Source organism: Colobus angolensis, unplaced genomic scaffold, assembly GCF_000951035.1.
Source record: "Colobus angolensis palliatus isolate OR3802 unplaced genomic scaffold, Cang.pa_1.0 Scaffold69, whole genome shotgun sequence".
NCBI classification, from domain to species: Eukaryota; Metazoa; Chordata; class Mammalia; order Primates; family Cercopithecidae; genus Colobus; species Colobus angolensis.
In genome coordinates, this window is record NW_012120598.1 from 3,235,154 (window position 1) to 3,254,999 (window position 19,846).

Genomic DNA, 19,846 nt, shown 5'->3' on the forward strand with positions numbered 1-19,846 from the left:
AAGGTGGCGGGCACCTGTAGTCCCAGCTACTCGGGAGGCTGAGGCAGGAGAATGGCGTAAACCTGGGAGGCGGAGCTTGCAGTGAGCTGAGATCTGGACACTGCACTCCAGCCTGGGCGACAGAGCGAGACTCCGTCTCAAAAAAAAAAAAAAAGAAATTAATGAAATTACAAATAAGTTGATTCTTCAGTGCATTTGTTTTTTATGTTTCATATTCAGGTTTGGTTGCGTGTTTGGAGGGGGCATTAAACATCAGCTGTCCCATTCTGACAACAACCCTACAAAGTAACGAGTATTATTCCCCTCATTCCACAAAGGAAAAAACCAAGTCTCAGAGAAGGAAAGTAACTTTCATCTTAAAAACAGTGGGGAAGAGCTGGTTTAGATAATGGTCAATTTCAAATATTTGAACAGTTTAAAAGATCGGGATGCAAAAATATCTTATAGGCTATTTATTTAGGAGATAAACGTGCTTTGTTCCTTGCTGCAGTGTAACTGTTGAAGGGCGTATGACAAAAAAAGAAAAACATTTTGACACTGAGGTAGTTTTACTCTGTTTTTATAATCCAATTCCTAAAACATACTCACATGTATAATGTTCATGATGTGATCTCAAGAAAATGATTTAGTTTCTTGGAGCCTTCATTCTGTTATCCATAAAATGACAAGAATATTTACCCTTAAAAATTGATGTGATTATGTAGATGAAGTTACATGTATCAACCAGCTAGCACACATCAATAGTTGTCGCTTAATGAGTCAATGGTATTCTCCTTCAGTCTATTCTTTTTTTCTTATTACCTGCAACGTTACATGCTTATCTGAAATGCTTCCTTACACTTCTGTTATATATGGGACATTGTGACTTGAGAGATTTATGTGCTTGTTGCAACATCTCTGTTCATACATTTTTACTCCACAAGCTCAATTTGATATTGAACCACATGGTTGTAGGATGTATATGCATGAATGGGCATACATCTTCTTGACTCTTTGCATGACATAATACATATTTTTTCTTAGGTATTTAATGTAATGGCTATTGCTTCCGTGTATTTTCAGCTAAAATATAAGTCTTCATCATTTTTTTAAAAAAATTATGTTAATTTTATTTACATAACAAATAACTGAATATATTATCCCTGTAAAAACACTAAATTTTTAAATTAATGTTCATCACCTGCACTTTTAATAGACATTATTTTTAGAGTAGTTTTTGGTTCACTGGAAAGATGAGATGAAGGTACAGAGATTCTCTACATAACCCTGCCACCATACAGGTACAGCCTACCTCATTATCAACATTCCCAGAGTGGTACATTTGTCACAGCTGATGAACCTGCATAGACACATCATCACTCAAAGTCCACAGCTTACATTAAGTCTTGCTCTTAGAGTTGTGTGTTCTGTGGGACAAATGTATAGTGGCATGTACCTACCGTTACAGCATCATGCAGAGTAGTTTCATTGCTTTAAAAATCCTCTGTGTTCTACCTATTCCTCCCTTCCTTGCCTTAAATCCCTGGCAACCACTATTCCTTTTGAGGTCTCCATAGTGGTGTCTTCTTTGCCAAGAATGTCATAGAGTTGGGATTATACAGCATGTAGCCTTTTCAGATTGGCTTTTATTTAGTCTTTTCAGATTTAGCAGTGTGCATTTAAGTTTTCTTCCTCCATGTATTTTTGTGGCTTGATAGTGTCTTTATCACTGAATAATATTTAATTGTCTGAATGTACTTCAGTTTATTTATCCATTCTTCTACTGAAGGACATCTTGGTTGCTTGGGGAATTATGAATAAAGCTATAGTTAATCTCCATGTGCAGGTTTTTGTGCTGACATAAGTTTTCAACTCATTTGGGTAAATATCACGGAATATGCTGGGTCATCATCTACATTTTATTGTCAGTTCACTAAAGGCATAATAATCTTAATTTCCTTATATACAGAATTTAAGTTGAGCTAAAACACTCATTGGTAAGTATTTGAATCTTCTAATAAATAGTGGTTTCTTATCAAGTTTTTAAATCAGGAATGTAACATGTTTCATGATATTGCCTATAGCCTGTACTTTGATTTTCATTAACCTTTTGCAAAAAAGCATAATGACATAAAGTGACATTTTAGATATGGTAGTGTGACAGGAAGAAAAAAGAAAAACATTCACAACCAGTTATTGCATGTCTACTATTTTCCTAGCATTTTCAAACAGATATATATAGAGGTTTAATAATCTGATTTCTCTTTTAGAATGAAGAAGCTTAGGGTCAGGGAGATTGAATAATTTGTCATAGGTAATACTACAATTCCATCTGTCTAATCCCAGGTTCATTTTCTTTCTAAGACATAATATTCACAACTTTGAAGGGAGGAGATTTCTGCTCTATTTGTTTATCTCAGCTTTTTTCCACAAAGAGTTTTGAAACCACAATGCCCATGTGTGTATCTCATGTGTGTGATGTTTCTCTGTGGAAGTTCAGGGTAGGGCTACAAATGATTTCATAATATGCAAGTCCAAAATATAAACCATATGGCCATATTTTATGCTTGCATAAATAGATCATGTTATCTCTACACAACCATAGCAGTACATGTGTAATTACATATTCACACAGTAGTCATTACAGTAATGGTCTTTACCCTAAAACACAGAAAATCGTAACAGTGCAGCTACTCAGAAAAAATATGTGACATTCTTTTACATTTTTGCTTATAATAGAAATAGAATTGTAAAAATACAGGATTTTTGGAAATTAAAAACTGTGTTTCAAATGCAAAGTATATTTATAATAAGAAAGACTACACCAATGTTTTTCTATAAATGAAACGTACTATGTTTAAGAATGTTTTCTTAGCTATGCCCTGTAATTTATATTTTCTCAAGTGTTTATCCAAAGTTTCTCTGCTACTGCAGTAAACATACTTTGTTAGGAATAACAAATGCTGTTACTCTTTCACTGTTTATAATTTCCTGTAGCATTCAAATTTAGAGTTGCTTGAATAAATAATCGCTAATGTCAGAAATATTTGTTAAAATTCCTTCAATTTTAGTTAAGAAAAGGAAAAGCTCTCCTAAGATAAAGGACAGTTCCAATACCGATACGTAGGTAGGTGAGGAAGAGATCTCTTGGAAAAGTCTTACCCCTGGTATTACTGTCAGTGAATGGAACTTAACTGACTTCACTTGTGAAAGTGAAATGATATGTATCAGATCCAGCAGTGGCCATGATGACTACAAATTACAAAGTAGAAAATTCTTGCAACAACATGAGATTTTTGTTTTTCTAAATACCCTGTTCAATGCCAGAGACAAGCGATAGATATTAGATATGGAAATAGATTCTTTTTTGAGAGGGGGCGTGTTGCGGGGGACAGAGTCTTGCCTGGTTGCCCACCTGGAGTGCAATTGTGGGATCTTGGCTCACTGCAGCCTCTGCCTCTCAGGTTCAAGTGATTCTCGTGCCTCAGCCTCCCAAGTAGCAGGAACTACAGGCGCCCGCCACCACCCCAGCTAATTTTTTGTATTTTTAGTAGAAACGGAATTTCGCCAGGATGGCCTTGGTGGTTCACGCCTGTAATCCCAGCACTTTGGAAGGCTGAGGGGGGCGGATCACGTGGTCAGGAAATGGATAATCTTAATAAAGAAATAAAAAAATTTCGAGACCAGCCGGCTGACATGGAGAAACCCCGTTTCTACTAAAAATACAAAAAATTCGCTGCGCATGGCCGGCGCCTGTAATCCCAGCGACTCAGAAGGCTGAGGTAGGAGAATCGCTTGAACCCGGTAGGCGGAGGTTGCAGTGAGCTGAGATCGCGCCACTGTACTCCAGCCTGGGTAACAAGAGCAAAACTCGGTCTCAAATAAAATGAAATTGAAAAAAAATTAAAAACTGAAAAAAAACAATTTTTTACTAAAATGGTTTTGTGAGATTATAAAAATAATATATTTTAAAGTCAAATGTGACAAAATGAATAATTTATCCATTAGATATCTTAATAAAGACACCAAACATCAAATTATCATATTGTTTACCTAAAAAAGGTTACTTTTTTTTTTGAAGGACATCAGTAAAAGGGTAATAATTTAAATGCATTTCAGAGTCTTTTGCCCATGTTTGGATTTGTTTACAGCAAATGCTGACATGTGTGAATAACGAACTGGTAATAGGTAAATGAGCACTGAGCAAAAGTTTTTGCCTATTTAGTAGTAAATTATGCTTGATCTTTGTTTTTTTTGAGAGGGAGTTTCGCTCTTATAGTCCAGGCTGGAGTGCAGTGGCAGGATCTCGGCTCACTGCAACCTCCACCTCCCAGGTTCAAATGATTCTACTGCCTCAGTCTCCCCAGTAGCTGGAATTACCGGCACCTGCCAACACGCCCGGCTCATTTTTTTTATTTTTAGTAGAGACGGGGGTTTCACCATGTTGGGCAGGCTGGTCTCGAACTCCTCACCTCAGGTGATCCACCCGCCTTGGCCTCCCCAAAGTGTTGGGATTACAGGCATGAGCCACTGCGCCCAGCCGCTTGATCATTTCAAAATTATATATTACTGGTGATATCATGGAATGATTTATTTGATAATGCCATTCAACACTAAAAATAAAATAAATATTTGATAAAATATTTCAGCAACACAACCCTATGAATTGGGCATTATTTTCTTATATAGGTGCATATGTTTGAAAAAGAGCTCTTATTTTAATTCTTGGTTTTTAAAATTTTTATTTATCATTATTATTACTATTTCAATTTGGGGGGAACAGGTGGTATTTGGTTAAACTGATCAGTTTTTTAGTGGTGATTTCTGAGATTTTGATGCACCCATCACCCAAGCAACTTACATTGAACCCAGTGTGTAGTCTTTTATCCTTCATCCCACTCCCATCCTTCCCCCAAAGTTCCCAGAGACCATTATATTATTCTTATACTTTTGCATCCTCATAGCTAAGCTTCCACTTATTAGTGAGAACTTATGATGTTTAGTTTTCCATTCCTGAGTTACTTCACTTAGAATAATGGTCTCCAACTTCATCCAAGTTGCTGTGAATGCCATTATTTTGTTTCTTTTTTGGCTGAGTAGTAGTCAAGGTATATATAAATAAACCATATTTTCTTATCCACTCGGTTGATGGGTATTTAGCTAGGTCCCATATTTTTGCCATTGTGGATTATACTGCTATACACATGCATGTGCGAGCATCTTTTTTATATAATGACTTCTTTTCCTCTGGGTAGATACCCAGAAGTGGAATTGCTATGTGAAATGGTACCTCTATTTTTAAATTTACTTCTTTAAGGATTCTCCATACTGTTATCTATAGTGGTTGTACTAATTTACATTCCTAAGAGCAGTGTGAAAGTGTTCCCTTTTCACCACATTCATGGCAATGTATACTATTTTTTGATTCTTTAATTATGGCCATTCTTGCAGGAGTAACTTGGTATCATATTGTGGTTTTGATTTGCATTTTGTGATGTTGAGCACTTTTTCATATGTTTGTTGGCCATTTGTATATCTTCTTTTGAGAATTTTCTATTTATGTCCTTAGCCTACTTTTTGATGAGTATTCTTCTTATTATTATTATTTATCACTGACTTGTTTTAGTTCCTCTAAGATCCTGGATATTAGTCCTTTCTTGGATGCATAGCTTGCAAAAGTTTTCTCCCACTCTATGGTTTGTCTGTTTACTCTGCTGATTATTTCTTTTGCTGCGCAGAAGCTTTTTAGTTTAATTAAGTCCTATCTATTTATCTTTGTTATTGTTGCATTTGCTTTTGGGTTCTCGGTCATGAACTTTTTGCCCAAGTCAATGTCTAGAAGAGTTTTTTTCAATGTTATCTTCTAGAATTGTTATGGTTTCACGTTATAGATTTAAGTCTTTAATCCATCCTGAGTTGATTTTTATATAAAGTGAAAAACGAGAATCCAGTTTCATTCTTCTATATGTGGCTTGTTGATTATCCCAGCACCATGTGTTGAATAGTGTGTCCTTTCCCCACTTTATGCTTTTGCTTGCTTTGTTGAAGTTCAGTTGGCTGTTAAGCATTTGGCTTTATTTCTGGGCTCTCTATTCTCTTCCATTGGTCTACATGTCTGTTTTTATACCAGTAGCATGCTATTTGGGTGATTATGGCCTTATAGTATAGTTTGAAGTTGGGTAATGTGATGCCTCCAGACTTGCTCTTTGGGCTCATTTTTGTTTTGGCTATATGGGCTCTTTTTTGTCCCATATAAATTTTAGAATTGTTTTTTTCTTGTTCTGTGAAGGATGATGATGGTGTTTTGATGTGAATTGCATTGAACTTGTAAATTACTTTTGGAAGTATGGTCATTTTCACAATATTGATTCTACCCATCCAGAAGCATGGAATGTATTTCCATTTGTTTGTGTCATCTATTATTTCTTTCAGCAGTGCTTTGTGTTTTTTCTTGTAGAGATATTTTGCCTCCTTGGTCAGGTATATTCTTAAACATTTTATTTTATTTTTCGCAGCTGTTGTAAAAGGGGTTGAGTTTTTTATTTGATTCTCAGCTTGGTTGCCATTAGTGTATAGCAGTGCTACTGACTTGTGCACATTTATTTTGTATTCAAAAACTTTACTGAATTCATTGATCAGATCTAGGAGCTTTTTGGATGAGTCTTTGGGTTTTCTAAGTATACAATCACATCATCAGCTAACAGCAACAGTTTGACTTCTTTACTGATATGGATGCCCTTTATTTCTTTCTCTTGTCTGATTGCTCTGGCTAGGACTTTCAGTACTATGTTGAGTAGAAGTGGTGAAAGTGGGCATCCTTGTCTTGCTCCAGTTCTTGGAGAGTGATTTCAACTTTTCCCCATTTGGTATAATGTTGGCTGTGGGTTTGTCATAGATGGCTTTTATTACATTAAGATATAACCCTTCTACACCAATTTTGCTGAAAGTTTTAATTATAAAATATACTGGATTTTGTCAAATGCTTTGTCTGCATCCATTGAGAGGATCACATGGTTTTTGTTTTTAATTCTATTTATGTGATGTGTCACACTTATTGACTTGTGGATGTTAAATCATCCCTGCATCCCTAGTAGGAAACCCACTTGATCACGGTGGATTATCTTTACGATATGCTGTTGAATTCAGTTAGCTAGCTTTTACTTGAGGATTTTTTCATCTATATTCATTTGGGATATTGGTCTGCAGTTTCCTTTTTTTGTTATGCCCTTCCTTGGTTTTTATATTAGGGTGATACTGGCTTCATAGAATGATTTAGGGAGGATTCTCTCTTTCTCTGTCTTTTGGAATAGTGTCAATAGGATTGGTACCAATCCTTCTTTGAATGTCTGATAGAATTCAGTTGTGAATCCATCTGGTCTTGGGGGCATTTTTTTGTTGGTAATTTGTAAATCACAATTCCAGTCTTGCTGCTTGTTTTTGTTCTGTTCAGATTTTCTGTTTCTTCTTAGTTTAATCTAGGAGGGCTGTATATTTCCAGGGACTTATTCAGCTCCTCCAGGGTTTCTAGTTTATGCACATAAAGGTGTTCATAGTAGCCTTGAATGATATTTTGTGTCTCTGTGGCATCTGTTGTAAAATTTTCCATTTTGTTTCTAATTGAACTTATTTGGATATTTTCTCTTTGATTTTAGGTTAATCTCACTAATGTTGATATAGTTTGACTATGACCCCACCCAAATATCATCTTAAATTGTATTAGTTTGGTGCAAAATTAATCACGATTTCTGCCATTAAAAGTAATAGCAAAAAGAGCAATAACTTTTGCACCAACCTAATAGCTCCCCAAACCCCATATGTCATGTGAGGGACCCCGTTGGAGGCTATTGAATCATAGGGGTGGGGTTTTCCCATGCTGTTCTCATGATAGTGAATAACTCTCTTGAGATCTGGTGGTTTTGTAAAGGGCAGTTCCCTTGCACATGCTCTCTTGCCTGCCACCATGTAAGATGTGCCTTTGCTCCTCCTTCACTTTCCACCATGATTGTGAGGCCTCCTCAGCCATGTGAAACTGAGTGCTCTAATCTTCATTATTTATTTTCTTTTTCTGTAGTTTTGGTTTGGTTTTTTCTTATTTCTCTGGTTCCTTGAGGTACGAGCTTAGATTGTTTATTAATGCTCTTTCAGACTTTTTGACATAGGTATTTAATCCTATGAAGTTTTCTCTTGGCACCACTTTTGCAGTATCACAGAGATTTTGATAGGTTGTGTTGCTATTATCATGTAGTTCAAAAAATTTTTAAGTTTTCGTTTTGATTTCATTATTGACCCAATGATTATTCAGGAGCAGATTATTTAGTTTCCATATATTTGTATAGTTTTGAGGATTATATTTTGGAGTTAATTTCTAATTTTATTCCACTGTGGACTGACAGAGTACTTAACATAATTTTGATTTTCTTAAATTTATTGAGGCTTGTTTTGTGGCCCATCATATGGTATATCTTGGAGAATGTTCCATGTGCTGATGAAAAGAATGTATTTTCTGCATTTGTTGGGTAGAATGTTCTGTAAATATCTGTTAAGTCCATTTTCTAAGGTATAGTTTTAGTTCACTGTTTGTTGACTTTCTGTAAATATCTGTTAAGTCCATTTTCTAAGGTATAGTTTTAGTTCACTGTTTGTTGACTTTCTGTAAATATCTGTTAAGTCCATTTTCTAAGGTATAGTTTTAGTTCATTGTTTCTTTGTTGACTTTCTGTCTTAATGACCTGTCTAGTGATATCAGTGGAGTATTGAATTCCCCCACTATTATTGTGTGACCATTTATCTTATTTCTTCATTCTAGTAGTAATTGTTTTATCAATCTGCGAGCTGCAGTGTTAGGTGCATATATATTTAAGATTGTGATATTTTCCTGTTAGGCTAATCCTTTTATCATTACATAATGTTCCTTTTTGTCTTTTTAAACTATTTTTTAAGTATGTTTTGACTGATATAAGAATAACTGTTCCTGCTTTTGTTTCCATTTGCATGGAATATCTTTTTTTAACCCCTTTACTTTGGTTTATGTGAGTCCTTATGTGTTAGGTGAGACTCTTGAAGACAGCAGGTAATTGGTTGGTGGATTTTAATCCATTCTGCCACTCTGTGTCTTTTAAATGGAGCATTTAGGCCATTTATATTCAATGTTCAAAATATTTTGAATGGTAATTTGATGATTTAATTGCAAAAGATTCCAAAACATATGGATCACATTTTCCCAGTTTTATTACAGTCCCATTGGGTTTTCTAATAATGAGAAAAAAAAAAAAACTTAAAAAAAGAAACGTACCCAAAACATGTGAAAAATACCTTCAGCATTTCAACACACTCAAAATCAGCAGGATTTGCCCCTCCCAAGTATGTAAGTGACCTAAGTCACAGTATTTCTGTATGAGTACATATTTTCTTTTTCTCAATGTGTTAAACATCATCTGTTAGGCACAATAACATCCAGTGATTATTTACACATTCTTAAAAAATAATTGAATAGTAAGTTGTAGAAAACACAGACACACATACCAGCCTTCTAAATTTCTAAAAGCACTTGAGAAAACAAGGATGCTAACAACGACAACTTAGGAGATCTGACCAATCAGGTTTTGTTTGGTTGTGGTTGTCTGCTTTTTAAAATACCTGTCAAAGAGAGGAATGGGCTAGATAAGAAAATGTTACTAATTCCCCACCCTTTTTATTTTGAGATGAAATCTCACTGTCACCCAGGCTAGACTGCAATGGCAGGATCAGAGCTCACTGCAGCCTTAACTCACTGGACTCAAGAGATCCTTTTACCTCAGCCTCCAAAGTGGCTGGGACTACAAGCACATACCACCATGGCTGGCTAATGTTTTAGTTTTTGTTGAAATGAGGTCTCACTATGTTTCTAAGATGGTCTTGAAATCCTGGACTCTAGTGATTCTACTATCTCAGCCTCCCAAATTGCTAGGATTATAGGTGTGAGCCACCTGGCCTGGACTATTTTCTTTTCCCCTTAAATCCTCTTAAATAAGAATACAATTATGTAAAATTAAGTTTTAGATTCACGCTATTTGAAAATATAATATTAAAAGCTTGTGTACTTTTACTTGATTTGCAAGGGTAATTATTTTGATCTTAATCGTACTTACTATATAATTTTTCTACAGTTATAAAGACTGACAAATGCACATAAGTTTCAAAAATGTTCCAGACTCCATGAATAACATGTTGAAAACAGTGTTTTTTAATAATTTTGAAGAAAATGTGCATATTTTATCTTGAATTTGAGAGATGAGCAATTTTTTTTATCTCCACCATGTTTTCTCAGAAATCATAATTAGCTAGACATAGAATATCCAACAAGCTGTGGTTTGCTTTCTTAAAGCTTAAACTAATATCTTTTTACAGTCTCTATAATCTTTGCGATACTTTTAATCTTCCCTGTCCAAATTATTTTTTGTTGTCTTTGATTCTTCATTTCTCTTTAATTCTCCACTTCCAGACATGCTTCAAGCCCTGTCAGTGTTCTAGATTTGAGTATTTATTATTTCCTTTGCTCTCCCTCTGTTGTCATTTTAGCCTTGCTTCTCATCCTTTTATACCTAGACTATCTCATTATAGCATATCCAAATGCCATGATTCACCCCCATTTCAAAGTCTTTGTTCAAGATGTTTTTCATTACTCAAAATCTCATTCCCCGCCTCTCAAATGATTCCACATATCATAATCCTAGTGATTAAGAGAAGTGGTGGTGAAACAGTGTCTTTTCACTTATTTTGGAACACATGAAATTATTTTATTCGTTTTGTGATGCTTCTTTAAATTTTAACATCATGCTGAGTAAATACAAGAAATATGCATATAGGATTTAACTTTCAACCTTGTTTGGACAGTTTTAGAATCTCTGCTGTACAATTGAACATAGATATTGCCATGTATTTTTTTTAAGCAAACAATTTGGAATATATAAAATAGTTTCCATGTAAAGAATTTCAAAGTAAGTTTAACTGACCACAACATTTGTTGTCACAACCAGACAAGGTAAGAGCTTTGGCTAATTTAGGTCAACTAGAAATAATATAACTGTTACAACAATTGGAGAAACACTTTGTTTTTGCTCTGCCCGTATTATTATTTCTTTAAATCAAGGGTTTATGAAAGATATCAGTGGAAAGCATTTCAAATAAATATTTTATATATGTACATCATCTTAAACTAAAGCGATGATTAAATACTCGATTTTTTTTTTTTTAGAAAACTTGAAATGCTTTAAAATTGTTTTAGGAAGCCTTAACAGTTATGTAAATATATTTTCTACCACCTTCTAAAACTTACCCAGATTTCTGAGATGTGGGTGTACGTATTATCGGGAATACTAACTGCTATCTACATATGCCCTCTGCCAATAACCTCATCTTTAAGTATACAAATTGCTAGACTCTGAACACAGCTTCAAAGCTTCTTTATTTTCTGTATTTCAAACTGAAAACTGACTACACTATTTTAAACCATTCATAATAACTATGGCAGCTTTTATTATTATTTTTAAGCAGAAACATGAGTCAGTCTGATAATAACCATAGATGAATGAGGTAAGGCTGACATTTATTTAGTAACATTATTGAAGAAAGACTAGCAATGGCACTTTTCATCTGACAAATATGTTTTATTTTTTGTTTTTGTTTTTGTTTTTTACAACATCTGTGCAAGAACCTCCAACAGTGAGAGGTTTATTTGGACTGTAATATGTCTTCTAAGATTCTGTTATTCTCTGATTGTATTGAAATTCTTTTAAAACGAACGGCACAAAAGGACCAAACACACACAAAACACACACATACACAACACATAAGATTAACAAGCATATATCCGTATGTTATTTTAACTACTGTGGAAGTAAAGTTCTTTCCAGAAAACACGCAGTCAGAAGAATGATGCTATAATTTCTTTCAATGAATTCAGTATTCTAATAACAAATCTAAAGAGACTCTATTAAGAAATTTTTCTTAATATTAAGGGTCTATCAAGAAGTCTATTAAGATGGTTTTTCAGAACACAGTACATAAAAATCGAGTGTACATTATTGCATGTGCACACATGCACATATTCACTCTCATACCAAAAGTCTTCAGGGATCACATCATGGTTTGTATGTGTAGTCTTCTCTGTCTTGCAGTTTCAGTGTCATTATTTTACAATATATTCTGTTACAGAAGGAAGAACATAACCTGGGTCATTGACGGAATGGAATAATTGGCATGTCAAACTAAAATGCATCATCCAATGTAAAGAAAGATGCTTATTAACAGTAGGAAAATGATGCAACTTCTTTCCAATTGGATCCTAATGAAAAATGTAAGATATGCAGTATTTTGGAGGATTTATTATGAGTTAATTAGAACATGTTGATTAGGAATTAATAATAAACAACTCGAAAGGATTTACAGTCACAGCTCTGTGACTAGCTGTGAATACTAAAGTTCAGCAACACTAATCTCAAAGGAAATGGCAGCAGAAGGAATCTAAGTTGTCATTGTGATGAAATAAAATAGTTGCAATTGCAGTAGGACAATTAGCTAATATTGACTTTTGCTCTAGAAGCTGTCAGAGCTTTGCACTGAAACAGCTGGGAATGTTCTGTCAGGAAGGCATGGGAGAAACATTTTACTTGGGTTGAAATTCAAAAGCTTGATATTTGCTAAAAACATAAGAGCCATATGTTTACTTGTGAGTCAGACAAAACTAAACATAACTTTTTCAATGTATTCTAAAATGTTTTCTTTCATCACACATCTATTAAGCATTTACAAAATGGCAAGCACTGTATGTTCCCAAAAGTGCACAAATTACACACCAACCCTGCTGTTTTGGAAATTGCAATCCAGAAAACAATGAATTCATCATTTAAAGGTTTTTATAAGAATGGAGCCGGGCGCGGTGGCTCAAGCCTGTAATCCCAGCACTTTGGGAGGCCGAGACGGGTGGATCACGAGGTCAGAAGATCGAGGCCATCCTGGCTAACACGGTGAAACCCCGTCTCTACTAAAAAATACAAAAAAAAAAAAAACTAGCTGGGCGAGGTGGCGGGCGCCTGTAGTCCCAGCTACTCGGGAGACTGAGGCAGGAGAATGGCGTGAACCTGGGAGGCGGAGCTTGCAGTGAGCCGAGATCCGGCCACTGCACTCCAGCCTGGGCGACAGAGCGAGACTCCGTCTCAAAAAAAAAAAAAAACAAAACAAAAAAAACCTCATTGGTTGAGTAGGCTAACTGCTTTAAAAACAGATCCAAAGAGATAGAGGTGGAAGCAATGGAAGTTTTGATGCCATTAATATTTTAATCTCGGGCAAAGTCTTCCGGTTGAGGGATTTGCTTTCATCCATGCTGACATTCATGTACCTAGGCTCCTTTCACTCTGCTGTTCCACCATCCCATTGGGCCTCACTGTCATCAACAATCAGACAGCAGAAGTGAAGCACCCAGTTCAGAAAGGAGTACACCCACTTCTTGAAAGCTTTGGTCCTAAACTGGCACATACCACTTGTACTTGCATTCACTCAGGTCCAGTAGCTACTACACATAGTAACAAAGGGGGCTGGTAGGGGTTGGGAAGACAGAAAATATAATGACTGGTTTGGCACTACTTTCCAGCTACAACTTTATAATATGAATGAGGAGGCCAGAGAACAGTGAGACATCTCTACAATATGAGCAAAACAGGTAACAGCATTCATAAGCAACTCCAAGCTTAAAAATACCTTAATATACAAAATATTATTAGTATTTCACATAGAAAATTTATCCTCTGACAATGTTTAGGCTCATCACAAGGAATATTTTCTTCAGTAAATATCTGTTTAGAGACTTGGATAACAGTGTCTTCTTCAATCAAGGATAATACCAGCACTGAAAGGACTATTCAATAAATCAATGTTGAAGCATTAGATTATTTGATTAATATTAGTGAGAATCAAGCAATTACAAACATTTACAGTGCTGAACTCAATCGCTATTGTCATTTTATCATCTATTTTATTAAAGACAAGAATATATTTATAATCGAAAGTACTTGGCATTGGATGTTTCCAGATTATCAGTGGCATACGATATGGTAAATGGACTAGTTTTCTAAAAACCTGTGAGATGAAATGTGGAGAATGATTGGAAACAAAAAGTTATAGAATATAAATAATACATCTAGAATTATATCATAGTTGCCTTGCTTCAAGCTCCCAGAAATCTATACTAAATGTACCCTTTTCCCATTCCATCTTCTCTTTTAATCTTACCTATCTGTTTAAATAATACTCATCTTCATAAATATATGGGTGTCATAGAGAAATCATAGAATCTCTCATAGAACAATCAGATGTCTACATGGAGTACAAGTGGTACATGTGGTGAAATAAATGAAGTCTCTTTTATGGTGGACACTGCTATCATTCCATTTTGTATGGGTCAAATAAAAATTTATTTTTTCAAGGAAGAAATGTCCCAGGACTGAAATTTTAAAAGGCAAAAATAAGAATGGGCTCACTATTGTTTCTTGTCTCCCCTCACCACTACACCTTTATTTGCATCTTGGGGCGATTATACAAACTTATTCCGGACAAAGAGACCTGAGCAGAAATCAGCAGAGAGATTGGCTTGAAGGGGCTTGAAGAGTATAATTTTACTGTCTGACAGTTCTGGAGGCCTAAAAGCCCAGAATCAAGGTGTCCACAGAGTTGTTTCCTTCTGAGGGCGGTGAGGGAAGGATATGGTGCAGACTTGAAGATGGCAATTGTCTCCCTGTGCCTCTTTGCATCATGTTTCCTCTATGTGTTCTGTCTCTGTGTCCAAATTGCCTCTTTTTAATAAGGGCATCAGTCATATTGGGTTACTCCTTAGTTTGTAAAACCCCTATCTCTGAAATGGTGACATTCTGAAGCACTGAGAGTACTGCAGTCTAAATGTTTGCGTTCCCCCCAAATTCATATGTCAAAATCCTAAATCCAAGGTGATGGTATTAGGAGGTGGGGCCTTTGGGGTGATGATTAGATCATCCCCAGACTCCAGAACTGTGAAAAATAAATTTTACTGTTTATAAGCTATCTAGTTTATGACATTTTGTTATAACAGCCCCAAAGAACTAAGATAGGAAACTCCATTATCTTTTTGGGGGTGACACAATTCAAACCAAGACAGAACTCAAACATGATGCTGAAGCAAAGTAATTATCTTATAATGAGGCAACCAATATGAGAATAAAATCCAACAACAGAACAGGATATGGCGGTGGGCAGAAAATAGAATGAGGATCACTAGTGGTACTAGAAAGTAGCAGGCTATGTAACAAACCTGCACGTTGTGCACATGTACCCTAGAACTTACAGTATAATAAATAAATAAAAAAAAAGAAAGTAGTAGACTACCTATGCTTACTTCAAAATAAGTTTTACTGAAATATATTTCCAAAATGAGAAATATGCCAATGTCTTGTTAATAGAGTAAAAGTTTAGTATTTATTTCAGAAATTGTTGAAATACTTAGAAAAACCAAGATTGGTACTTTTACAGGCATATTTTACTTTATTTGTTATAAGTGTGTGTGTGCTAATCTGAAAATGAATGCATCTTCTTATATTTGTTTTCAAAATTGATTCATATTTTCACATTTACTTAATTACAATGTTGCTTTATGAAAGAAGCCATTAGTTTTAGGTATTTGCAAATTTTACTTTGATTGCTGAAAAACGTGATTGAGCAAATACAACGAACAAAAGACATACTAACTTCTTCATGTACAAATGGAACAAAAACACTACAGAAATATGGTCTCCCAGTGGTTTGTAAAGGATTTGATTTGTGCCACAGCATATTAGATTATAACCCTTTAAATGCTTTTGTTCCTGTTCCTATTATTTCAGTGCCATGTGAATATTTAGCTCAGTCCACATAACTATAACAGACAAGACAATGCCATTGCTCAATGATGTTTCTTTAAAGATTTTGTTTCACAGCAAGCTTAATGTTTGTTGTTTATGATTTTTATGTCTCCCATGTTGAAATAAGCGATGTTACTGCTGTGCAATGAACCCCTCTTCATTGTACACATTCAATTCACTCCCTTGGTTCTAAGAACACTTGCTGTCTAACTGGATCTTCATGTTTGCATTTCCTGCCTTGTGCAGGCAGTTAACCACATTCTTTTCCTATTTACATAAGCAAATTATTATTATTATGTAAACAGTTTAACTTTTAAATACTCAATATGTTCCATTAGATCTATTACTAGACTCATTTTACATATTCTTAAAAACACTGAAATTTGAAAGAAGAGATATTCGATTAGGGAATCATTTTAAGGCTAACCAACAATATACAGACAAAAATTTTATGTAACAAAAAGGAAACACAAATCACTTTTCAATTGGTAAAACCTGAAGAAGAGTAGCAATGGAAGTTTCCATCTATAGATTAGTCATTTTAATGGGAATCATGGTCTCACAGAACAAATAGAAATTGATGTAAATTGGTGTAAATGTTTACAGACACACAGCTGAATATACAGTAAGGTATCAAATGTCTCATTGTTTGAGTTTAAACAATATATTAAAGCAGTAAAAAGACATTTAGAATTTTTACTTTGGAAAGAATTTAAAAATTCCTCTTTTCTGTCATATTGTCCTTTGGTTTAAAAGCAATGGCACTTTCTTATTCCTCTCATTCTCTTGACTTAACTTGGGATTGATATAAAAATAATAAGATGTTGGTTTGGAGGAGAAACAGTCATTCCAGAGGATGGAATCACGGTGAAAATTGCTTTAAAGAAAGCAAAGCGTTTTCTAAACTTTCTATTAACAAGCATTATTAATGTGTTGTTAAATTCTTGATGTCAAAATAATACCTGAGAGTATTTGATAAAGCAAATTATTCATGAGTGCTATGTATATTTAATTTCATTCAAATAATTTGAAATAATCACAGTATACAAATAATTCAAATAAGATATTTCTCACAATAATTATATAATCATACTACTATATGGCTGGAAAGAATTTTAGATATCATGCAAAATGCTTTCCCACACAACTCAGGAATCTCTTTGATGTCCTTTTCCATATGCGGTTACACAGGGTCCTTTAACAGTCTAGCCAAAGAGGATTTTGATATAATGTCAGGGCTACCGAGTTACTTTCTGAACAGTTCTGTTTGTGATATAGATGTGTTTAATAAACTTTGCTCTTCTTAATTTCCACTAGATTTACCTTGCTAGGTCTTCCACTTGTTTACCAAATAAGTTTAACCTGTCACAGAAACACAAAATGCCTTCACTCCCTACTTGACTTTATGTCCCCGAAGGGAAGAGCCACTGTTTATTCACCATCATATTGTCATGACCCAGCCTATAATAGATGTTCAATTATTATCTGTAGAAATAAAATGAAGAACAGCTCTTTACGTATTATTCTAAAGTCATCATCATAACCACACAGTTATATACTGTCATAATTTATGAGAACAATTTGTTGTCATTAGCTGCATTCTCCAAAATTCTGTTTTGCAGTTAAGTTAAACCTCTCTTCCTTTCTCCCCTTTTCATTTGACCCCTTAATCTTATTTGCACTAATTTGACTTTCCTATCCAAGCTATTTTAAGTATTTTCAGAAGTTCTTACTTTATTTTTTATTAGTTCAAATTAAATTATCTTTGAAAGACATTGTATTCAATATCCATTGCCATGCTGACTGATATAGTAACTTCTAGGCAGTGGCTATCAAACACTTGGAATGCTACTACTTCAAATTGAGATGGGTTGCAGGCATAATGCACAACATATTATGAAGGCATATAATCAAAAAAGGAATGTGCAATATATTGTTATTAATTGTATTGATTACAAATTGAAATGAATTTTTTGTACATATTGAGTAAATAAAAATACGTTTCTTGGCCGGGCGCGGTGGCTCAAGCCTGTAATCCCAGCACTTTGGGAGGCCGAGACGGGCGGATCACGAGGTCAGGAGATCAAGACCATGCTGGCTAACACGGTGAAACCCCGTCTCTACTAAAAAAACACAAAAATCTAGCCGGGCGAGGTGGCGGGCGCCTGTAGTCCCAGCTACTAGGAAGGCTGAGGCAAGAGAATGGCGTAAACCCGGGAGGCGGAGCTTGCACTGAGCTGAGATCCTGCCACTGCACTTCAGCCTGGGCGACAGAGCCAGACTCCGTCTCAAAAAATAAAAAAATAAAAAATTAATAAAAAATAAAAATACGTTTCTTAAAATTAATTTTACTTGTTTCTTTTTTATATTTTTAATGTGGCATTTAGAAAAATTTAAATAATATACTTCATTTTCGTGGATAACACCTCTCTGAAGGAATTGCTGATAAAACATTACTTTGAGAAATAGCCATGATTGGTATTCATGATTTTTGTTGATCTACTATGAAGCTGTAAAGAAGCATCAGTGTGTCTCATTATATATTATTTCGAAGAATTGTCCTTTCTCTGGTAATCTAAATTGCTTACAAATAGTGCCAAGGCCTGTTTTAATCTTTTTGCCAAAGACTGGGCTTTTCAATGTTCTCACCGACGTTAAGTTCTTATCAAAGATCTAGACAGGAAAGATTTCATAAGTCTCTTTTTCTCCACATGCCTTCATTTGCCTTCCTGCTGCTGCTTTCTGCATTTGTACCAACCATTTGTTAATTCTGTCAATTTGCTTTTCCGAATGATATTCATGGCTGTGTTATATGAAAACATTAGTTTTTAAATATAAAATAAATTGTCATTAGCATATCTGAATAAAATCCTGTGAGTATAATAAATACAATGGAGGCCGGGCCTGGTGGCTCATGCCTATAATCCCAGCACTTTGGGAGGCCAAGGCAGACGGATCATGAGATCAGAAGATTGAGACCATCCTGGCCAACATGGTGAAACCCAGTCCCTACTAAAAATACAAAAATTAGCTGGGCATGTTGGCGCACGCTTGTAATCCCAGCTACTTGGGAGGCTGAGGCAGGAGGATTGCTTGAATCCGGAAGGTGGAGGTTGCAGTGAGCCAAGATGGCGCTACTGTACTCCAACCTGATGACAGAGCAAGACTTGTCTCAATAAAAATATTATTACAACATGATTATTAAGAAGTAAAATATTGCCACTCTGGAATAAAATGCACATCCTTCCTATTATAATATTTCCACTTCAAGAACTATGTTTAAGGTCAATGTTATATCAGTTACTAGTGCAAGGGCAATACAGAGTCAAGATAGTACTAATTTCCCAATATTCTGTGACGATTCTATTAAATTGCATTTCAAATGACCTCCCTATGTCTAACACTTAGAGAAAATAAGCAGAAATTGTTTAATGTATTTACTATTAAACTTCTAGCTATGCTTTTAAAAGAATTATGCCTCAGTTTTAAGATTTTTGGCTCCCAAGTTAAACAAAAGCAATATAGTATTGCTGCCAAACAGAATTCTTCTAGAAACGCAGCTATAGAACAAGCTTTTCTTTTAGAGAATTATGATCTGCAAGAATAAGTGTATCCCTAAGACTTCAGTCAGTCATGCAATTATTGCCTATGACATAATTATACTTTTATACTTATAATTATAAATTATACTTTTATAATTATACTTTCGGCTAATTCAACACAAAGTACTAGATAAATACCTTCAAAAAATCTGATTCATGGTGAAAACATAGCAAGGTCATATTGGTTGTTGCAGATTGCTAGAATAGTTATCAATTGGTCCCCCCTTGATAATGAGTACTTGGTAAAGTGAGATAAAAGATAAATTCTTCTTATGATGACATTTTAGGTCATATAATCAACCTTCAACACGAATGAGAGTTGAAACGTATCTGAAGTTTGAAGTAAAGGTTGCTTATACCTGC

The 19,846-nt window shown here is 34.9% G+C and overlaps 1 pseudogene; it reads left to right on the plus strand.

Moving 5' to 3' along the window:
* Nucleotides 1–289, plus strand: part of LOC105500852 — a 23,291-nt pseudogene extending 23,002 nt beyond the window's left edge.
* Nucleotides 290–19,846: the final 19,557 nt, after the last annotated feature.